At 42.4% G+C, this 19,903-nt stretch overlaps 1 long non-coding RNA gene across 1 annotated transcript; it reads left to right on the top strand.

Annotated features, from left to right (window-relative positions):
- The first annotated feature begins 2,107 nt into the window (after positions 1 to 2,107).
- Positions 2,108 to 8,938, top strand: LOC105487393 (uncharacterized). The gene is made up of 3 exons (XR_011623168.1): positions 2,108 to 2,203; positions 5,092 to 5,248; positions 8,844 to 8,938. It is a non-coding gene; the product is annotated as an uncharacterized lncRNA (long non-coding RNA).
- The last annotated feature ends 10,965 nt before the right edge of the window (positions 8,939 to 19,903 follow it).

The raw sequence follows: 19,903 nt of genomic DNA, 5'->3' as shown, positions 1-19,903 counted from the left end.
TGTTGTGTGGAGATAGAGCGAGCCCTGGTGTCTCTTCCTCTTCTTATAAGGACACCAGTCTTATTGGATTAGGGCCCCAATAAGGGCGTATAACCTTGTTTAGCCTTAATTACCTCTGCAAAGGGCCTGTCTCCAAACACAGTCACATTGGAGGTTAGAGCTGCAACCTACGAATTTTGAAGGGGTAAACTTCAGTCCAGGGCTCAGCCCGGTGGCTCACATTTGTAATCCCAGCACTTTGGGAGGCCTAGGCAGGAGGATCCCTTGAGGCCAGGAGTTCAAGACCAGCCTTGACAGCAGAGCAAGACCCTACCTCTACAAAAAAAAAATTTTTTAAAGTGTCTGTGTGTCTGGTTAATTAATTTAAAAATAAAATTAAAAAATGTAGCTGAGTGTGCTGGCACAGTTGTAGTCCCAGCTACTCGGGAAGCTGAGGTGGGGGGATCACTTGAGCCCAGGAACTAGAGGCTGTAGTGAGCTATGATTCCACCACTGCACTCCAGCCTGGGCAACAGAGCAAGACTCTGTCTCTAAAACAAAAACAAAAACAAAACATAGAAGAATACACCAACGCAGCATCACAAAAGGTAAGAGTAGTGCACATTTTTATGCTACCCCTGAGGCAGGGATTCTCAAATGTGGACATGATTAACATTTGGGAAAGATCATTCTTTGTGCTGAGGGCAGCTCTGTGTGTTGTAGGATGTTTAGCAGCTTCTCTGGCCTCTTCCCACTAGATGCCGTAGCACACTCCACTCTACCCAGTTACAACAACCAACAATGTCTCCAGACATTACCAAATGTCCTCCTGGGGGCAGAATTGCCCCTGGTTGACAGCCACGGATTTAAGGAGGCAGAGATTAAGAAACAGAGGCTTGGGCTTTACTTTTAACTCCACGTTTTTTGCAGTGTGTAAATTTTTTGCAGAATTCAAGTATTTCTTCTGTTTAACAAATTAGGAAAAAAGGGGTAATAACTTGGTCAAATGTTGTAAGCATTTGCAGGTGGCCCAGAGGTGCTGTTGGCCACCTGTGGCATGTTCAGAGGTATGATGGGGAGATGACACCAGGTGACCAGGATTCAAAAGGGCTTGCTGAGGTGGTGGAGGCCCAGCATTCGACAAGGAAAGAGGTGAGGAAAAAAACAGAAAAATGAGTGGTCATAAAGCTTCTCAAATACTACCATTTTCCCTAATTTTAAAATCCCAAAGAAAGGCTTTTCTCAAATTGCTTTACATAAGACAATTTTGGAAACATCTGAAGTTTGGCAGCAATTCCAGGAGAATTTGGCTCTGCAAATCCCAGTAGCTAATTGTACTAGTTTGCCAGGGCCACAGACTGGGGGCATTAAACAAGACTGTATTTATTCACCATTCTGGAGGCTGGAAGTCCGAGATCCAGGTGCTGATAGGGTTGGTTCCACCCGGGGCCACTCTCCTTATCAGTAGATGCCGTCTTCTCCCTGTGTCCCCACCTGGTCCTCCCTCTGTGTGTCTCTGTGTCCTCATTTCCTTTTCTGATAAGGACACCAGTCAGATTAGATTAAGTCCCATCCTAATGGCCTCATTTTCACTTAATTACCTCTTTTAAGAGTCAAATTCGGAGGCACTGAAGGTTAGGATTTCAGCATACGAATTTTGGGGGGGCATAATTCAGCCAATTGCACTAGTGACCATCTCAGGGGTCTGTAGAGCCAGCTGGTTCCCTACAGCCAGTGCTCCCCATCTCCATTACAGGAGCCGCTGCAGGTAGCCCCAGGTCATGGTGGCTGCCACGGACCACTGCCTTCAGCACCCTCCCTCCCTCCTCTGTCTCTACTGTCATCCCCCACAGAGACACACACATTACCCTTGTGGATCCTAAATGTGAATCGACTGCTCCTCATTCATCCTGGGTGTACCCGACATCTTCGAATCATCTCAGGGCCACTCCTATTTGTTGCCTCGATCATTGGCTACTTGAACTTAAAGAGGTCAAATAAACAGAGTTCAAAGCCATGGTGCATGTAATAATGTTCGGAATTCAGGATGTAGACAGGGAACCTCCCTGAATGTTGTCACAATTCTTTTGGTCCTATAGTAAGGCATGCCCCACATTAGAACATACAGCTCAGAGGAGGTTTCTCCCTGGGGACAGCTATGCCCCTAGGGAAACGTCCGGTTCACAGTGAGTCACCACTGAGAGAGCGTCAGCTCATGTTTTCGGTAATTTTCGAATAAAATGGTATCTCTATTAAGTACACGTATAGAAAGGTAAAAATAGATTGAGCATTTTCTAAGTAGCTCTGGCCCAAGGTAAAGTGGTGAAGGAGTTGTTAGTTCTCTCGGAGCAAAATAAAGCTGCTCTTCCTTCATCCCCAGCCACACTTCAACTTCATCCTAGGACAAACAAGAAATGCCCCATAGAAAGAAAATGAAAACGCTGTTCTTGACTGGACTGCTTCAGAAATATGCTTGGATTGAGAGTTCCAGCTTTTCTGGGATTCATTCTTACAGAGTCTAGCCCTTGTGGTTTTTTGGTAGGAGGCAATTTCTGTGCTGGTTACGATTTGAAGGAGCTGGCCCACGGCTCAACCTTGCTTAAATTGGAACAAGATGTCACCAGCGGTCTTGCTCCCATAGTAGGTACTAGAAAACAGATTCTTGACGGATGAATTTGAGGCCATTCCGGGGGACTCCTGTTAGTTTCCATGACTAGAAATGACACCACCGTTCTGTCATTACGTTTCAAGTGCCTTGTACCACGCAGGGAGTGTGAGTTGTACTGGGTGGTTTTTTTTTTTTTTTTCCAATTTTTTTTTTTTTATTTCAAGCAATGAAGGTAATGGCAAAGAATTTTTCATAAAAACAAGTGACAAATTTCACTCGAGTTACTGACACATAGAAGGAAAAAATTAGTTTTTGCTTTGAAGCTAACCAGAAACAAATGGGACCGTTTCTCCAAAGGAAAAGTTGGAGTTTAGTTATGATACATCCCCTCCCAGAAATCTAGGAAATTATACATACTGTACCCTCTGTTTATAAGAATATGAATAACATGATTGTGTGCACAGGGTCAATTGCAGTTCAGATGAAATTTACTGCTGCTGAGCTGCAACTGCATAAACGCAGAGAGAGCTGCTGTTAACCCCTTATTCACACGGCCCAAATGCCTTCCTTTAAGGAAAACTTAGACCGAAAGCTCTTTGAGGCCAGGAAACATGTCTTCAATATCTTTAGATATTTCCCCACTTCCAGTGCGGGTCCTGGTGGTTGGTACACCGTAGGTGTTCAAGTGAATGAATGAATCACTTTTGATCAAAAGAGGAAGCAGGGCTTGTTTTTCACATTGAGAAATGGGAGTGGTTGTACTGTAGCTGCATTGTTGAGTCCTCTGTGTGCCACGTGATTGAGCAGGAGCATCATAACTGGGCTGAGCCCACTCTATACCACGCTGACAGTGCTCTCAGCAGCCGCGGCCACAACATGAATTCAGGGACAGCGGCCACAGTGGGCCAGGCTCTGTGCGGAGGGGTTCCCATGCCTCCGTTGCATGTACCCTACCAATCACCCAAGGAGGGGGTGTTGTCTCTGTTTTGGGGATGAGGTTAATGTATCCCAGAAAGGTTAAGCAGCTTGCTTGGGATCACACAGTAAGTAGCATGGCAAGAACTTGCACTCAAGCTTGTCTGAGTCCAAGAACCATTCCAGCACATTGCTCTCCATGGTCTTCCCAAAGGGGTCAGGCTTGTTCAGAAAGTCAGTCAATTGGAAGGACCATGTGATCACAGCAGAAGAGCTTGGGAAGAGGTCAGGCAGTCTCAGGGGTATTTAGGGTCTCTGGGGTCCACTCCTGGCATTCCTGGAGGGCTCTATTGAAAGCGTGATTATCCCGGGCAGCCTTCAGCAGTGGAACTGCAGGGAATGTCAGGGTTAGGAAAAGCCGTGGGAGGGAGGAAGAGGTTGGAGGGGAGGGCATGCCCGCCTGAAGCCTGAGCAGCCTCGGGGTGTGCAGGAGCGGGGAGTGGTGTTTTGGAGGCTGGCCTGGCCCCACCCTGCTGACTGCTCCTGTGGGAGGAGGGTGGGGCCGTGAAGGGAGGGTTGTTTATAAGCACCTCTGGCCTTTTTAAAACACCAGCTGATGGCGCCACTTCCTTCACTTCTAGTGTAAGGCCCCTCTGAGTCAGTGTCACTCCAGCCACCTGCAGTCCCCAGCCCGGGCTGGGGTGGAAATGCAGGGCAGCAGAATGAGCGTGGGTTTTGAAATCCATCTGTGATTTGGACCAGCTGTGGCAGATTACTTAACAGCTCTGTATCCTTTTGGGAGGTAATAATACCCACCTTATGCAATTCTTGTGAGAATCAAAATGAGTGCAAGCATGTGAAATATTTAATGCCTGGCATTTAAGAAATGTTCAACAATAGTTTCTATTCCAAATTCACCCATCCTCAGCCCGCAGTCAGGGTGGCTGTTCCCCATTGTCACCCTCTTGAGTGCGTTACAGATATGCTCTAGGGTACACTTGAGAGAGGATATGGGAATTTCCCTGCCACTTTTCACCTAGGTTTCTACACATGATCCTCATTTGTGGAGTGGGAGCAGTAAATCCTTGAAGGCATGCATGCCCACCGTTCTGCTCCTTGTTTACTAAAGACCTACTACGTGCAGACACTGCCGGGGACAGAAAAATGAATGTGACATAGCCCTGCCCTCAAGAACCTTACAGTCCAGCTGAAAAGATAGACACACAAATACGCAATTTAAATATTATGCATTAAATGCTGTGATGATGGTGTGTGCAGTATGCTAAGACAGCACAGAGGAAGGACAATGAGCATAATCTTGGAACTGAAGATAATGTCCCCAGGAGGGTATGGTCTGAGTTGAGTCTTAAAGGACCAGGAGAAGTTAGCCAAGGTGGTGTGACCTGGGACTTATCCAATGAACTAAGCTGGAACTGCATTTCCCAGAATTCTCTTCCTTATATGGCTCTAGGCTCAGACTGACCCCATGAGAAACGTGCATGAGGTCTGGAGGGTAGAAGGAAGGCAGCAGCTGTGTAGATGCTCCTTGTGTCAATGTGGGGCCGGGTAGCTCACGCTTGTTGTTGCAGATCCACAGACTTCCCTTGTTGAGATGACGCAGCGCCTTCGACGTCTCTGACTCCTAGGCCAGGTGTGTGTCCAACTCAGCGATGGAAGGTACCAGCTTCCCTTGTAAGTGACCTGCACAGGATCTGCTTCACCCTTCCAGGCTCCCAGCTTACCCAGGTGAGTTCTGGTTTGCCCTGGCTCTCCGCACTTGAAGCCTCTTTCCTTCCCAACTTCCTGCCCTGCTGACTTCAGGCCCAGAGTCAGATGCAGAAACAACAGGTATGCGTAAACTGTTGAACCGGTTCCTACAATTGCATGGGTGGGGGTGGGGAGTCAAATCCTGTAATAAATCCCTTGTTTGAGATCACATCGAATGATTCTACTTCTCTGGTTTAATACTTTTTTTTTTTTTTTTTTTTTTTTTAAGACAGAGTCTTGCTCTTGTCACCCAGGCTGGAGTGCAATGGCATGATCTCAGCTCACTGCAACCTCTGCCTCCCAGGTTCAAGTGATTCTCCTGCCTCAGCCTCCCAAGTAGCTGCGATTACAGGCACCTGCCGCCACGCCTGGCTACTTTTTGTATTTTTAGTAGAGACAGGGTTTCACCATGTTGGCCAGGCTGGTCTCGAACTCCTGACTTCAGGTGATTCACCCGTTTTGGCCTCCTGAAGTGCTGGGATTACAGGCGTGAGCCACTGCGCCTGGCCCTCTGGTTGAATCTTGATGGATGGACCAGTTAAGAATAGCTGAGGAAAAAGGTCTAAGCAGGAGGAGTAGAATGAGTAGAGTTATGAATGGTGGAGCTAATGCAGGGAACCACAGGTGGCTTGGCATTTCTAGAAACAGAATGAGAAGCAGGGAGAGCAAGAAGAGGCTAGAGAGGGAGGAAATGGCCGGGCCGTGGAGGAATTGAATGGCATAGTGAACGTTTGGCCAGTGCAAGATACAGCCAAATGAAGGAGGCTTCTATATGAGGGGCGATGCTGCTGTGAAGTTTATGTGATCTGTTACGGTATTTGCTGTTCTCTGAATAATGTTCCACATGACAAATTTACTTTAGAATACAGTACTTTTAAAAATATTGTTTCCCTCCTACAGCCAGATAACAAGAATTAGGTGATACATTCTATCGGGACAGGGTAGGTTATACCGTCTAATAAATAAACCACCTATTTCAGTGGTTTCACGATAAAGGGTTTGTCTTCCTCACGTCATGCTGGGCAGATGTTTTTCTTTGATGACTCTTTATCAAGCAGTGTCTCGGGGCGCCAGGCTCCCTTTATCTCACAGCATTGCAATCTTAAATGTGTGGCCTTTGGGACTGCCGGGAAAATGAGATTGCAGATTGTGGACAATCTTGCTGGTCGGGGTGGGGTGGGTCACCGCTGGGCCTGAGTGTGGCTTCTGTAACTTCCAACAAGTCCTCACAAGTAGCACCCAGTCACCCGTCCCTAACTGCTAGCAGGCTGGGGAATGTGGGCTGGGAAAAGGAAAATAAAACGAGATTTGGTAAAGACATAGCATTGTATCTGCCGCTATTATCACTTGGGAAGCTTTTCTTTATGGCTCCATCCCAGTAAAAGAGTAACTGTGCTGGTGCATAGTTGAAATGTGTAGGCTTCCTTTTCCATCACACCATTTCGATCTTCTGTCCTTATTTCCATGCTTTTAGGCATTCAAAGACAAAAAATAACTTTAATTTTTCACATCACAACTGAATGCTTCTATTCTTCCATTTTAAACTACCCCTCTACTTCCATCTAGACAGGTGGCCCTAGCTTAACAAAGAACCTTTATATGAAAACACATGGCTCAAGGTTCTCTTTTTTCTTTTCTTTTCTTTTTTTATTGAGACAGAGTCTTGCTCTGTCGCCCAGGCTGGAGTAAGTGGCGTGATCTTGGCTCATTGAAACCTCCACCTCCTGGGTTCAAGTGATCCTCTTGCCTCAGCCTTCCAAATAGCTGGGATTACAGGTGCGTGCCACCACACTCAGCTAATTTTCGTATTTTAAGTAGAGACGGGGTTTCACCATGTTGGCCAGGCTGGTCTCGAACTCCTCATCTCAAGTGATCCGCTCATCTCAGCCTCCCAAAGTGCTGGGATTACAGGCGTGAGCCACTGCGCCTGGCCCCACGTTTCTCTTTCTAGAACGCTTTTCCTTTGTGCCCTGGGATGAGGGCCTAGTTACCGGGATTGTTTGGATTAGAGAATATTAGCTGATGAAAATGTAGAGTGGTTGCTTTTTCTAATTATGCAAATATAGAGAGCAAACAAGTTACAGGTGACCAAAAGCATCATTACCCTTCCCATGTCTGTTTGTCTTGAATCTCCCGAGTCACAACTCATTTACGGGGAGGCCAGCACAGGCAGGATATTACTGGTGTTTTGATTCATGGTTTAGAATGTATTTCCCCTTAGACATAGGGTTACGAACAATGATTAGGTGTACCTGAAAGAGAACCACAAGTCTTATCGTCTTCAGGCACATGATGGATTAAGCAGGTGAAATAAAACCATTTGTTACAATAACTGTGGCATTTGTATTACAAGTTCCAGACAAAGAATTTAAACTTTTGGAAAAGGTTCTATTTTTTTTTTTTTTTCCAATTTCCAAGAGGTTCTTATTGCAGATTTTCATGCTACAATGTTTCAAAGATCAAAACAATAATGGAAAATGCTTTGAATTTGACAATTCTGTTCTCATTTTTTGTAGAGAACCTCAGATTGAGCATTGCAATATTGTGATGGTTAATTTTATGTGTCAACTTGACTAGGCCATGGTACCCAGATAGTTGGTCAGACAGCAGTCTAGATGTTGTTGTGAAGGTATTTCATAGATAGATTAACATTTAAATCAGTAGAGTTTGAATAAAGCAGATGACTGTCCATAACATGGGTGGGCCTCATTCTATGAGTTGAAGTCCTTAAGAGATAAGACTGAGGTTCCTCGAGGAAGAAGGATTTCTGTCACCAGGCTGTCTTCAGACTCAAGCTGCACTGTTATTTCCTTTCTGGATCTCCAGCCTGTTGGCCTTCCCTGCAGGCTTCAGACTTGCCAGCCCCTACAACAGCATGAGCCAGTTCCTTAAAGTTACCTATCCATTATCTGTCTGTCTGTCTGTCTATCTATCTATCTAATCTATCTATCTATCTATCTATCTATCTATCTATCTATCTATCTATCTATCTATCTATCCATCCATCCACCTATCTACCTATCATTTTCCTACATTCTATTTGTTTTGTTTCTCCGGGGAATCAAAATAGAGACATATTTTCAGAGCAAAGGAAAACAGACAATATTTACTAATTTGCATCTAAAAATATTAAGAATTATACATCTACATACAAAATGTTCTTTGAGAAACACAAATCCAATTGATGATGGAATTTGTTATTTCTTTGTCTTCAGACATCTTCCATCGTCTCCTATTTTCTATAAGTCCTTTCTGAGGTCTCACCACTTCTGGATTCTTTGCTTGAGGGCCCAGTAGGCAAACACTTTTCCATGGGAGAACCCATAATGCAGTAATGAATTTAGGACTGTTCACTTTCAAATTTATGGAGAGGATTATTCTCACTTCCTCCTAACTCTTATTTCACCTCTGATAAGGAATTCAATTCACATTAGGTACACACTCAATACCTTCCCAGAGACAAAAGAAATTTGTGCTAACAAATATTAAATAGCATTTAGGACACAAGCCAATGGAAGAAATGAAAATTTAAAATATGACTGACACTGTCTCTGACCTACCCCTCTCCACTCAGGTTTGGCTGGACTCCTGATGCTCTGTGTGATGTTCCATACTTGGGATATGGCTGGATATTTGAACAAGTAAGGTTGTATGAAGAATAAAATGTCAGCTTTCTGAAGGTGATTTGTATTGCATGAGGTCTTACCTCCTCATGAGGTACATAGGAGGAATAATGTCCTGTGAAGAACTAATGCTGCTCATGTAGCTGTCCTTGTGCTGTGTCAAAAAGTGTTCATATCTGTTGAAAGAGTCCAAATGAAACAAAAGTAAGAAACACTGAAGAATTACACATAATAGAGGTCAACTTACAGATGTCCAGTCTAGGATGCATTTTAGGAAGCGTTCCATTCTTTTCCTTATTATGTTGGAAGACAATAAATCTGAGAAGATTAAAAATGAGGGGATGTGGGGGAGGCCAGATTAGGAGTTCAAATCATTCTTGCCACTCCTTCTCTTTCCTTGTTTTAGAAGCTGGGGAGATAGTGTATATCTTCTAAATTGAAATGGCCCATCATAAGCCTCTTAATGTTAGAAATTCAAGTCCTATTTATCATTCACATTAAAGACAAAAGCTATCGAGTATGCAGCTGTCACTTGGGCCAGTGTTAGAGAAGTTAAAAGTAAAGCAGACAGCAATGTTGGCACTGACTTGAATTTCAGAAGGCATAGAAAAGAACAATTGGGGGAATAAAAATGAAATTTGTCTATACAGAGGAAATATGGTTAAACCATAAACACTGAGTGACACTGAATTAGGGAATGAGGATCTCTGAGGTCCCATGCAGCCTTGCAGTGCGGGATCTTGGAGGAATGACAGTCTACTTTCTGCTTTCCTAGAGATAACTTTTTCAATTTTCTTTTTTTTTTGAGATGGAGTCTTGCTCTGTTGCCCAGGCTGGAGTGCAGTGGTGCGATCTCAGCTCACTATAGCCTCCATCTCCCGGGTTCAAGTGATTCTCCTGTTTCAGCCTCCTGAGTACCTGGAACTACAGGCCTACACCAGCACACAAAGCTAATTTTTATATTTTTAGTAGAGATGGGGTTTCACCATGTTGGTCAGACTGGCGTCGAACTCCTAATCTCAGGTGATCTGCCTGCCTTGGCCTCCCAAAGTGTTGGGATTACGGGCGTGAGCCACTGTGCCTGGCCAACTGTTTCAATTTACATGTTTGTAAGGCAGTAGATATCCAGAGTTTCTTGTGGGTTCCCACCCCTGGAGCATTTAGCACAGTGCCTGGGACCCAGGAGGCTCTCCATATATTTCTGAGAAATCAATTCCTCAATAGATATTCTAAAATTAACGTATCAAGGTTGTGCCTTAATACACAATAGGATTGTCAGAATTAAGTCCTGGGGAACTTGTTCTCAGTTTCAGGTTTTTGTCTCTAATTGTGCATCCTTGGGCAAGTCAGTAATCTCCGCAGGCCTCAGTTTCCTCATCTGCACAATGAGAAGCGTCAATTAGATGGTCTTTATATTGTCTCTGGTATAAGCATTCTATGACTCTGAAACTAGTTTCAGGTTACCCAAAGCTTAAACAACATAAATCCTACTTTACAATTCAATCCAGTTCAACCATACACATTTAAACAAATATTTATTGAGTACCGCCTATGTGCAAGATATCCCATTATCTGCCTGAGGTACGTGAGGATGAAGGCTGCTGTCTGCTCTTGTCCTCAAGGAGCCTACCCTCAGCAAGGGTGAAAGACAGGACATGAAGTGAGTACTAGAAGGTTCCAGAACTCTCCAGGGCAGCACTGTGTCCTTCATATTGGGACGGTCATGTTCTTAGAACTGGGGGAGGGGCTGTGAGCTGAAAAAAGGAAAGTTGAACAACATTCAAAGGGTAGTGAATTCACCTATCACCAGAGCAGGAGCAGAGCTTCACCACAGAGGGAAGCTCCGTGTGTGTTCGGGAAAGAGCAAGTGTTACTCTTGAGCAGAATCATAGGGCGTGTGTGGAGAAGGGAAGGGAAGATGGAAATGGTAAGTGTTGGCAATTTGCAGAGGGTCTTGAACAAATGCAGAGCACAGAGACTGTACTAAATAGCTGTAAACGTTTCCCAGGAAGGGCACAAGAGGATGTTACATGATAGATCAATCAGAAAACAGAGGGGGATGAGGGACACATCCATTCAGTTAGACAGAACTTGGGGATGGCTGGGGATAGGACAGCTTCCTTACGCTTGACCTCGTTCAGCCACAGGGTCATGCTGTAAAAATGGCAAATGGTGACAAATGTGTTACTGGAAAGGGGTCCAGACCCAGACCCCAAGAAAGGGTTCTCGAATGTCATGCTAGAAAGAATTTGGGGTGAGTCTATAGAATAAAGCAAAAGCAAGTTTATTAGAGACATCAAGAGACAAAAGAATGGCTGCTTCATACACAGAACAGCACTAAGGGCTGATTGACTATGTTTATGGTTATTTCTTGATTATATACTAAATGAGGGGTGGGTTATTTATGAGTTTTCTGGGAAAGGAGCAGGCAAACCTCGGAACTGAGGGTTCTTCCCCTTTTAAGACCATATAGGGTAACTTCTGGATGTTGCCATGGCATTTGTAAATTGTCATGGTGCTGACGGGAGTATCTTTTAGAATGCTAATGCATTATAATTAGCATATAATGAGCAGTGAGGATGACCAGAGGTCACTTTTATCACCATCTTGGTTTAGTGGGTTTTGGCCTGCTTCTTCACGGCTGTTTTATCAGCAGGGTCTTTGTGCCCTGTATCTTGTGATACCAGTCCTGCTGACCTCCTATCTCATCCCATGACTAAGTATGCCTGGGAATGTGGCCTAGCAGGTATCAACATTATTTTACCCAGAGTCACTCTGTTCTGAATGTCTCTGACAAAGGTGGTGATGGGACGTCGCTGCTACTCAGACCCTGTGCTTCTGAAGGTGTTTCCTTGTTTTGTCTCCCCTGGAGTAACAGGTTTTCCAAGCCTATTATTGACACAGCCTGTGGTGGAGAAATTCAGCTCTCCTCCTGGCTGATGACCCATGCTGGGATTTTGGCCATGCAGCAGCTGTTTGGGACATGTCTGGGTGAAATGGCTCTGAAGGGAGTGGCCGTTGATGATCCTTTTTTAAATTTGGCTTTTTTTGTTTGTTTGTTTGGTTTTGGTTTTTTTGCTCCAGCAGGACATACCACATCATAAGGCAGTGTTGGAAATGGGAGAGTCAGGATTATCTCTGGCTTTGATTGTCAACTTAATTGCTTTTTCATATTTTGGCTAGCCTAGATGGTGAGGCAAATGGAGTCGAAACATATATTCTTTGTCGTTTATTATAATGGTGATAATGAAATGTTCATTACTATTACACCAGAAAGATAATACTACAGGGAATTTCATCTCCTGGTGTCTTCATTTCTTTTTAACCTGCCTCCTGCCTGATTTGTTGTTTGTCTGTTTGAAGCAACTCCTAGCATTTTGTATGCCTTTTTGACATGGCAGCCCCAGAAATTTCACACAGCAAGCAAACTTCACACAGGGCAACAGTCCCGGATAGTGAGGCTAGCGCTGCAGCACACTGAATACTACTGGGGAGCGGCTCTGGTAGGGAGACTATGGAAGGTTACAGTCCTCCTGTTCACTCCTGGATGCAGAGCTCCCTGCCAACTCCATCTGTTTAACTGATCCCTCCTTCTTTTCTATTTTTGTTTTTGGGCAATTGACCCACTGAATGGCCTTTCCTCGTCTTGCCACTTTCTTCCTCAGGATTTTTGTTCTCTTGTTGATCTTTGGCAAAGTCTCTGTGTATATGTGTGAGTTTTTAATCCAAAGATTTCTTTTTTTCTGCCTTTTTTTCATACTGTATTTTCATTTACATTACAAAGGAGCTTGCCCTTTTGCCGATGAAACAATGGATCATTCATACTTAAGTTTTAGATGTTTGGATATCTTGACACACACGTAAGAGCAGATGTTTTCATGCAAGTATGACTGTCAAAGTTACTTCAGCTTTGTTTGCAACTGCTATTTTAATGAAATTTGGATTTTTTTCGACTGTCACTCCTTCCCACTTGTGGCATTTTACTTATTTGGAAATACAATATTCACTACCTAGTAGAATTATATGTTATTCCCTTGTGGTTGATATCTTTGCCTCTAAAGCTGACTTTCTAAGTTTTCAGCATTCTTGAATGTAATGCTTCTGCAGTAGGCAGGAAAGCCCAGTTTATGGTAGTTACAGTCTTCTAAACAGTTGCCCTAGGAATGGCACACCCACAGTTTTCAGTAAGGTTAACGCAGTGCTTTATCTGGTGGGTCTCATGCACACACACACACACACACACACACACACACACATCCCACAACGCAAACCTTATGCTCAAGAAAGAAAAAGTTATGGTGCACAAGAAAACAAAACCGAAGAGATAAAAGGCAGAGCAAAAACCTCCTCAAAGTAGGGTATTTGTTTTAAGTTGCTAAATTACACATTTTGGATCCTAAAAATGTTTGTGAAAAGTGCTCTGAAATTATCAGACCACGATACTCCTTCTGAGTCTGAAAAACATCTTGAAGTTGGGTGAATGGTGCATGGCGTCTGGGCTGGCCAAAGAAGGATGTATAGTCAAGAGTGTTGACGGGGAGACAAGAGGGTGACAGAGAACTGAGGGTATGTCCCTGCAGGTTTGTACACTGAGCTAGATGGAAGCAAGGGGGTGACAGGGCTCACAAGATGAGCACGTTGGTCAGAGAGAGGAGATGTTGGCTATTTAATGCTTCAGAGGAATCTCAAAGTCCTGTATGTGACAGTGACATTGAGTGTGGGTAGAGTTGGCAGGGAATGAAGTGGAGGTGAAGGTGGCTGGAGCTGAGGCGATCAGGGACCAATGAGGTGGGCAGACTTCTAGGTGGTCTACGTGGATGCTGCTGTTACCCATCATGTTAGCAGCTCAGGGTAGAGGGCAGAACTCTGAGCCAAACACTGTGCCTTTTCCCATTGCCTTCCTTAACTCATTGTCAATCCATCATTCATTCAACATTCATGCAAAAATGAATGTGCATTAATTGTGGATCATATGGCATTGTTCATGCTGAAGTTACAAAAATAAATCTGGCCAGGCGTGGTGGCTCATGGTGGCTCACGTCTGTAACCACAGCACTTTGGGAGACCAAGGCAGGCATATCACCTGAGGTCAGGGGTTCAAGACCAGCCTGGCCAAAATGATGGAACTCTGTCTCTACTAAAAATACAAAAAATTATCTGGGTAGTTCCAGCTACGGAGTGGAGGCAGAATCGCTTGGACCTGGGAAGTGGAGGTTGCAGTAAGCTGAGATCACGCCATTGCACTCCAGCCTGGGCTACAAGAGTGAAACTCCATCTCAAAAAAGAAGTAAATACATTTAAATAAATAAATCAGATGTGGTTCCAAAGCATGGACAGCTTACTGACTGACTGATAAGGGTGACCATGTACTAGTTATCTCAACCAGAGCTTGTAAACCCACAGGCCTGCAGGGGCCAGATGGGGCATGGAAGGATGAAGCCAGCAGGTGGAATAAGGAGGAAACGTTTGGCAACTGTAGTGAACCGGATAGCTCATAGCTCACTTAAGGGAGGCAGCCATTATCCATGTTGGCAAATCTTTCAATTTAAAAAAGAAAAAGCCAGACACAGTGGCTCATGCCTGTAATCTCAACTGGGCTGAGACAGGAGGATCACTTGAGCCCAGGAGTTCGAGGCTGGAGTGAGCTATGTTGGCGCCACTGCACTGCAGCCTGGGTGATAGAATGAGATCCCATCTCTTAAAAAATAAAAATTAAAATAAATTTAAAAATAAAAGAAATGCAGATTTCTGGGAATGAAATTTCCCAATTAAGAAACTTCAGCAAACAATTAAACAAATAAAAATATAGTTAGTATGGGCCAGTGGTTTGTGTCTTCTGATTTAAATAACTGGAGCTACAGGCCAATTTCAGTTCTTGTTCTGGTTCTACCCCTAACTTGCTAGTGATCTTACACAAATCACCTAACATCTCTGACCCCAGTGACCTCTGAAAGGGGCAGGAAACTGTAGGGCATGGGCTCTAGGGTCTTTCCCAGTTCTCTGGTTATAATTTCAGTGTCCAAAGAGACTGCTGATTAATTTCCTTCTGCCAAGAAGGGTGAAAAGCATGGGACCATATCTTTTATGTTTCTTCCTTCGAAATGTGCAGTGTCCACAGAGGGCTGTCACTGGGGGAGTTCATTATGGTGACTAATATTGGCCTCACTGGACTCTGAGAAAGAGCTAGGTTTGGAAGCCACCATGATCAACTTCTGTTTTCCTTTCTCTCTCCCGTGCTTGTGGTCAAGAAGGGAGACAAAGGAATTGTTCAGACAGACATATGCTGGAATCCCAGGTCTGTAAGTTGATGATCTTTGTGACTGGGCAAGTCATTTCCCCTGAGCCTTAGATATCACTGGCTGTGGAGCTAGAAAAGAGAATGTCCTCTCATAAACACGTGGATGCTTCCCTCTTCCAGAGGAGAAACATATCACCGTATGTCTATTTGTTTTTTTGTTTTGCCTCGACTGCTAGTAAGTTGACCAGAAAGCAAAATATCTGGAACAAGTTAGTTTAATTCTCTGAAGAATTGCTTTGACTAAATTATAATTGAATGTTATCTCTGTGTGTGTGTGTGTGTGTGTGTGTGTGTGTGTGTGTGTGTCTCCATACTGTCTTCAAAATTGCAGTCAACGGCATTTTTCAAAATGGTTCAGCCTGGGCAACATGACAAAACTCCATCTCTACAAAAAATACAAAAATTAGCTGGGCATGGTGGCATGTGCCTGTAGTTCCAACTACTGGGAGGCTGATGTAGGAGGATCACCTGAGCCTGGGGAGGTTGAGGCTGCAGTGAGCCGTGATTGTGCCACTGCACTTCAGCCTGGGTGACAGAGGGAGACCCTGTCTCAAAAAACAAACAACAAACAAATAAAATATTTGCTCAGTATTTCTTACATGGCAAGATAAACAGAAAGCTCCTGTGAAGGAGGCTGGTGGAGTTATTTGGTGGCCATCTGGCTCCCTGCTGAGCTTTTGTTTTGCTGAGTGAGGTCTGCAGGGGAGGGCGCTGAGCTGAATTGCTTGGACCAATAAAGAGAATTTGTGGAAGCTGTGTGAGGAGTGGAGATACAGGAGGGAAAGAAACCTAGTTAAGGGCCACTGGAAAAGCCTTGAGATCAGTAAGGACAGAGATACCTATTATGCAGTTGGATGAGGTTTTACCATGCGCTATGTGACATTATCCCCCTCTTCATCTCCTCACAAAAAGACACCACTTACCAGTGAGTTTTGGTGTTTTTTTGATGAGCCAACCTCAAGGCATGCTCGAGTTAAACAGAGGCCACCTAAATGGTCCAACCATCCTTGGGTTACACTGACAGAGGGCTACCATAATATCTTTTTGCTAAATAGTGTTGCCAGAAAAGAGTATGTCTTACCAAATAAAAGTATATGCTTCCTTCTGCCTAAAGAGAGCTATGTGATTCATTGAATATTATGTTTGTTTGTTTAGCTTTGGCTAAACAACGTTAGAACAAGATGTGGTGTTCAATTGTATATCACATTTCCTTGTTCTCTCTCATATAATTTCTGATCTCTCTTTGCTATGTTTTTTTAAACGGCATATTTTGTATGTTTTCAAGACATCTTATATTTGTGTGTTTTAAGACACCCCAAATGGTTTGTGGACGCCAAGGAGGTGCTAAACCAGCGCTATCCAATGGAACTTTGTGCATGATGGAAATGTACTGTATATGTGCCATCCAATATAGCGGCCACCACCACACGTGGATCTTGAGCACTTGAAATTGTGGCTAGTATGACTGAGAAACTAAATGTTCAAATTTGTTTAATTTTAATTAACTGAAATTTAAGTTTCAATAGCCACCTGTGGCTGCCCTGTTGGACAGCACAGGCCTACACCGTTTATAAATAAACAAATGCTTCTGAACACCTGGAAGGGGTTTCTTCTCAATTTCAAATGTTCTTTACATGATGGATTTATTCAGAAAAATCTTTTTGTGTAATAAGAAATAATTATTTGTATTTGTATAATAAGGAATGATAAGGAAGTTTAAACTCCATTTACTTATAAAAGTAACAAAATTAACCAAGTACTTTCTATTCACTGGAGCTTTGGTAGTTTCATTATCAATTTACATCCAAACTTTTACTAAATAACTAAAAATAGGATTGCCTAACCATCAGAACTAGATGATAGCTCTTATTTTAAATAGGAAGTCTGTGAGAGACAACTTTAAAAAAATAAATTTTAGTTCTATTGCTTGACCTGGGTGGTATTTACCCAGGTGTTCAACTTTATAACTATTTATTTAAATGTTCTTACATATCATATGCACTTTTTCTGTATCTGTTAATTTTCACAATAAAATATAAAAATGACAGTCTCTTCCAATTTTAAAAGTATAATGTGTTGAAATTGTAAAAGTATTCATGTCATAGGCTGATTATAGAAAAATCATAGAAAATCTAGAAATAAACCAAGAACAAATGGGAACTTAGTATATACTATATGTGGCATTTCAAGTTAGTGGAGAGAAATATGAATTATTTAACAACTGGTTATGGGAATATTTTTATCTATTTTATAGAATAACACTCTGCATTGGAATTTATATTTTCTGGAATCAGGTTGTTGCCATTTGAATTTATTTGTTTTTTCTAATTTAAAAAAATGGCGTTGATACTGTTATAGCTATTAAAGATCAAACTATGCCACTGACATTTACATTTAAGGCCAGGAGCACTGGTTTACACCTGTAATCCGGGCACTTTGCGAAGCCAAGCCTTGAGGATCCTTTGAGGCCAGGAGTTTGAGACCAGCCTGGGCAACATATAAGATCCTGTCTCTAAAAAAAATTTTTTTAAAATAAATTTACATTTATATTCAAATATGTAAGTTAAGAGCAGGCATTGATATCACATTTCCCCAGGAAGTCTCTATTGCATTCAGTTTTAATTAAAACTGAAAAAAGCAAAAGATCTTAGACTATAAAGTTGGAATGTGGCATCAAATGAAAGTTATTTTACAAACCTAAATTTAAAATATCCCTTTTGGAAAGATGTTTATTAATCATAAAATATGGTTTTCAGCTGTTACCTGCAAATTTTTTTCTTAATTTTAATCTCGATAGGTTGAGATTCTTACTTTAATTATGAACCCTAAATTAATTCTAGATAGATCAGTGTTTACACAGAAGAAAGTGAAGTCATAAGAAAAAAAAGGAAATATTGGTGAGAACTTTTGAATAATCTTTGAATGGAAAATGGCTTTCTACTGTACTACCAAACTCAGGAACCACAGTGGAAAATAATCATAAATTTGACTATAGACTTAAAAAAATCTCGTTGTAGCAGGAATCTTCATAAAGTAAAAGCACAAACAAATGTATTTATAACAAATGGCAATAAACAGTCTGATTTCCATAAACTATACAAAAAGTTCTTTTAAATTTGTTTTTAAAATAATAGAAAAATGGGAAAGGTAATTCACATATGAAGAAATACAAATGGCCAATGAATATAAGATACTCAGTATCAATTATTAAAGAAATTCAGATTAAAGCTTTACTTCTGAAAGTAAGCTAATTATTTACAAGAAAGTGTAATACTTTCAATCAACCAGCTGAATTATTTTATCTCTTCCTGAATTTTAAACTTGCCACGCATACCTTTAGCAGAATCTTCAGGAAACGATTTCTGTGAAAATGGCCCCTTCAACAATTAGAATGACTAAAAAAGAGAAAAGACGATCTTATAGGTACACAAGGATGCAGAGCAACTGGAAGTCTCTTTCATTGCTGCTGGGAACGCAAACAGCTCAGCCATTTTGGAAAACACTTTGGCAGTTTCTCATGAAGTTAAACACACGTTTACCACATAATGCAGCAATCCCACTCCTAAGTATTTACCCAAGAGAACTGGAAACTTTTGTTCATATAAAAATTGTGCGTGAATGTTTCTAGCATATTTATTCATAATCATCAAAAACCGGGAACAATCCAAATATCTTCAACTGTTGAGTGGGTAAACAAACCATGGCACGTCCAAACAATGGAATACTGCTCAGGAATAAAAGGGAACAGATTACTGATTCATGCAACGACATAGATAAATTTCATACTAAGTGACAGAAGCCAAACTCAAAAGACATATTTTGTACAGTTCCGTTTACCTGACATCCTGGAAAATTATAGGAACAGATCAGTGGTTGCCAGGAGTTCAACATGGGGGCTTGGGTTGATTACAAAAGGGCAGTGTGAGGAAGTTTGGGGGTTGATGGAACTGTTCTGTCTTGATTATGGTGGTCTAACTGCATGCACTTGTCAGATTCATAGAAATACACACCAAAGAAGTTAATTGTATTGTACATAAATTAAGTGAATAAAAGGCTGATGTCTTTCTAAATTATTGTATTAGATTGAAAGCAAAACAGGTTACTATTTCTCCTTTTTTTGACTTAGATTTGATTATCTACATTCTTTTATTTTCTGAAGTAGACTTCTACATTGATGTGTAACATACATATAAAAGTGCACATATCATACCTGTAAAGCTTGATGAACTATTACAACTGTTATGTGTTTAACCAACTGCCACCCAGATCAAGAGACAGGCTGGGCACAGTGGCTCACTCCTGGAATCCCAGCACTTTGGGAGGTGGCGGTGGGAGGCTTACTTGAGGCCAGGAGTTTGTGACCAGCCTGGGCAACACAGAAAGACCTTGTCTCTACAAAATACAAAAATTAGCTGGGCATCGTGGCACATGTGTGTGGTCCCAGCTACTCAGGGGGCTGAGATGGGAAGATTGCTTGAGCTCAGGGGGGTCGAGGCTGCAGTGAGCTGCGATTGTGCCACTGCACTCCAGCCTGGGTGACAGAATAAGACCCTGTCTCAAAAACCAAACCAAAAAAGCCAAAAAAAAAAAAAAAAAAATAGGACATTACCAGAAGCCCCTCCCTTACCCGCTTAATCTTCCAGAACCAGTATTCTGACTTCTAACACTAGAGATTATGTCTGTTTTTGAGTTTTGTGCAGACAAAATCATACA

Source organism: Macaca nemestrina, chromosome 5, assembly GCF_043159975.1.
Source record: "Macaca nemestrina isolate mMacNem1 chromosome 5, mMacNem.hap1, whole genome shotgun sequence".
Classification (NCBI taxonomy): Eukaryota; Metazoa; Chordata; class Mammalia; order Primates; family Cercopithecidae; genus Macaca; species Macaca nemestrina.
The sequence above is the reverse complement of the archived record's forward strand: the minus strand, read 5'-3'. Positions and strand labels throughout refer to the sequence as shown.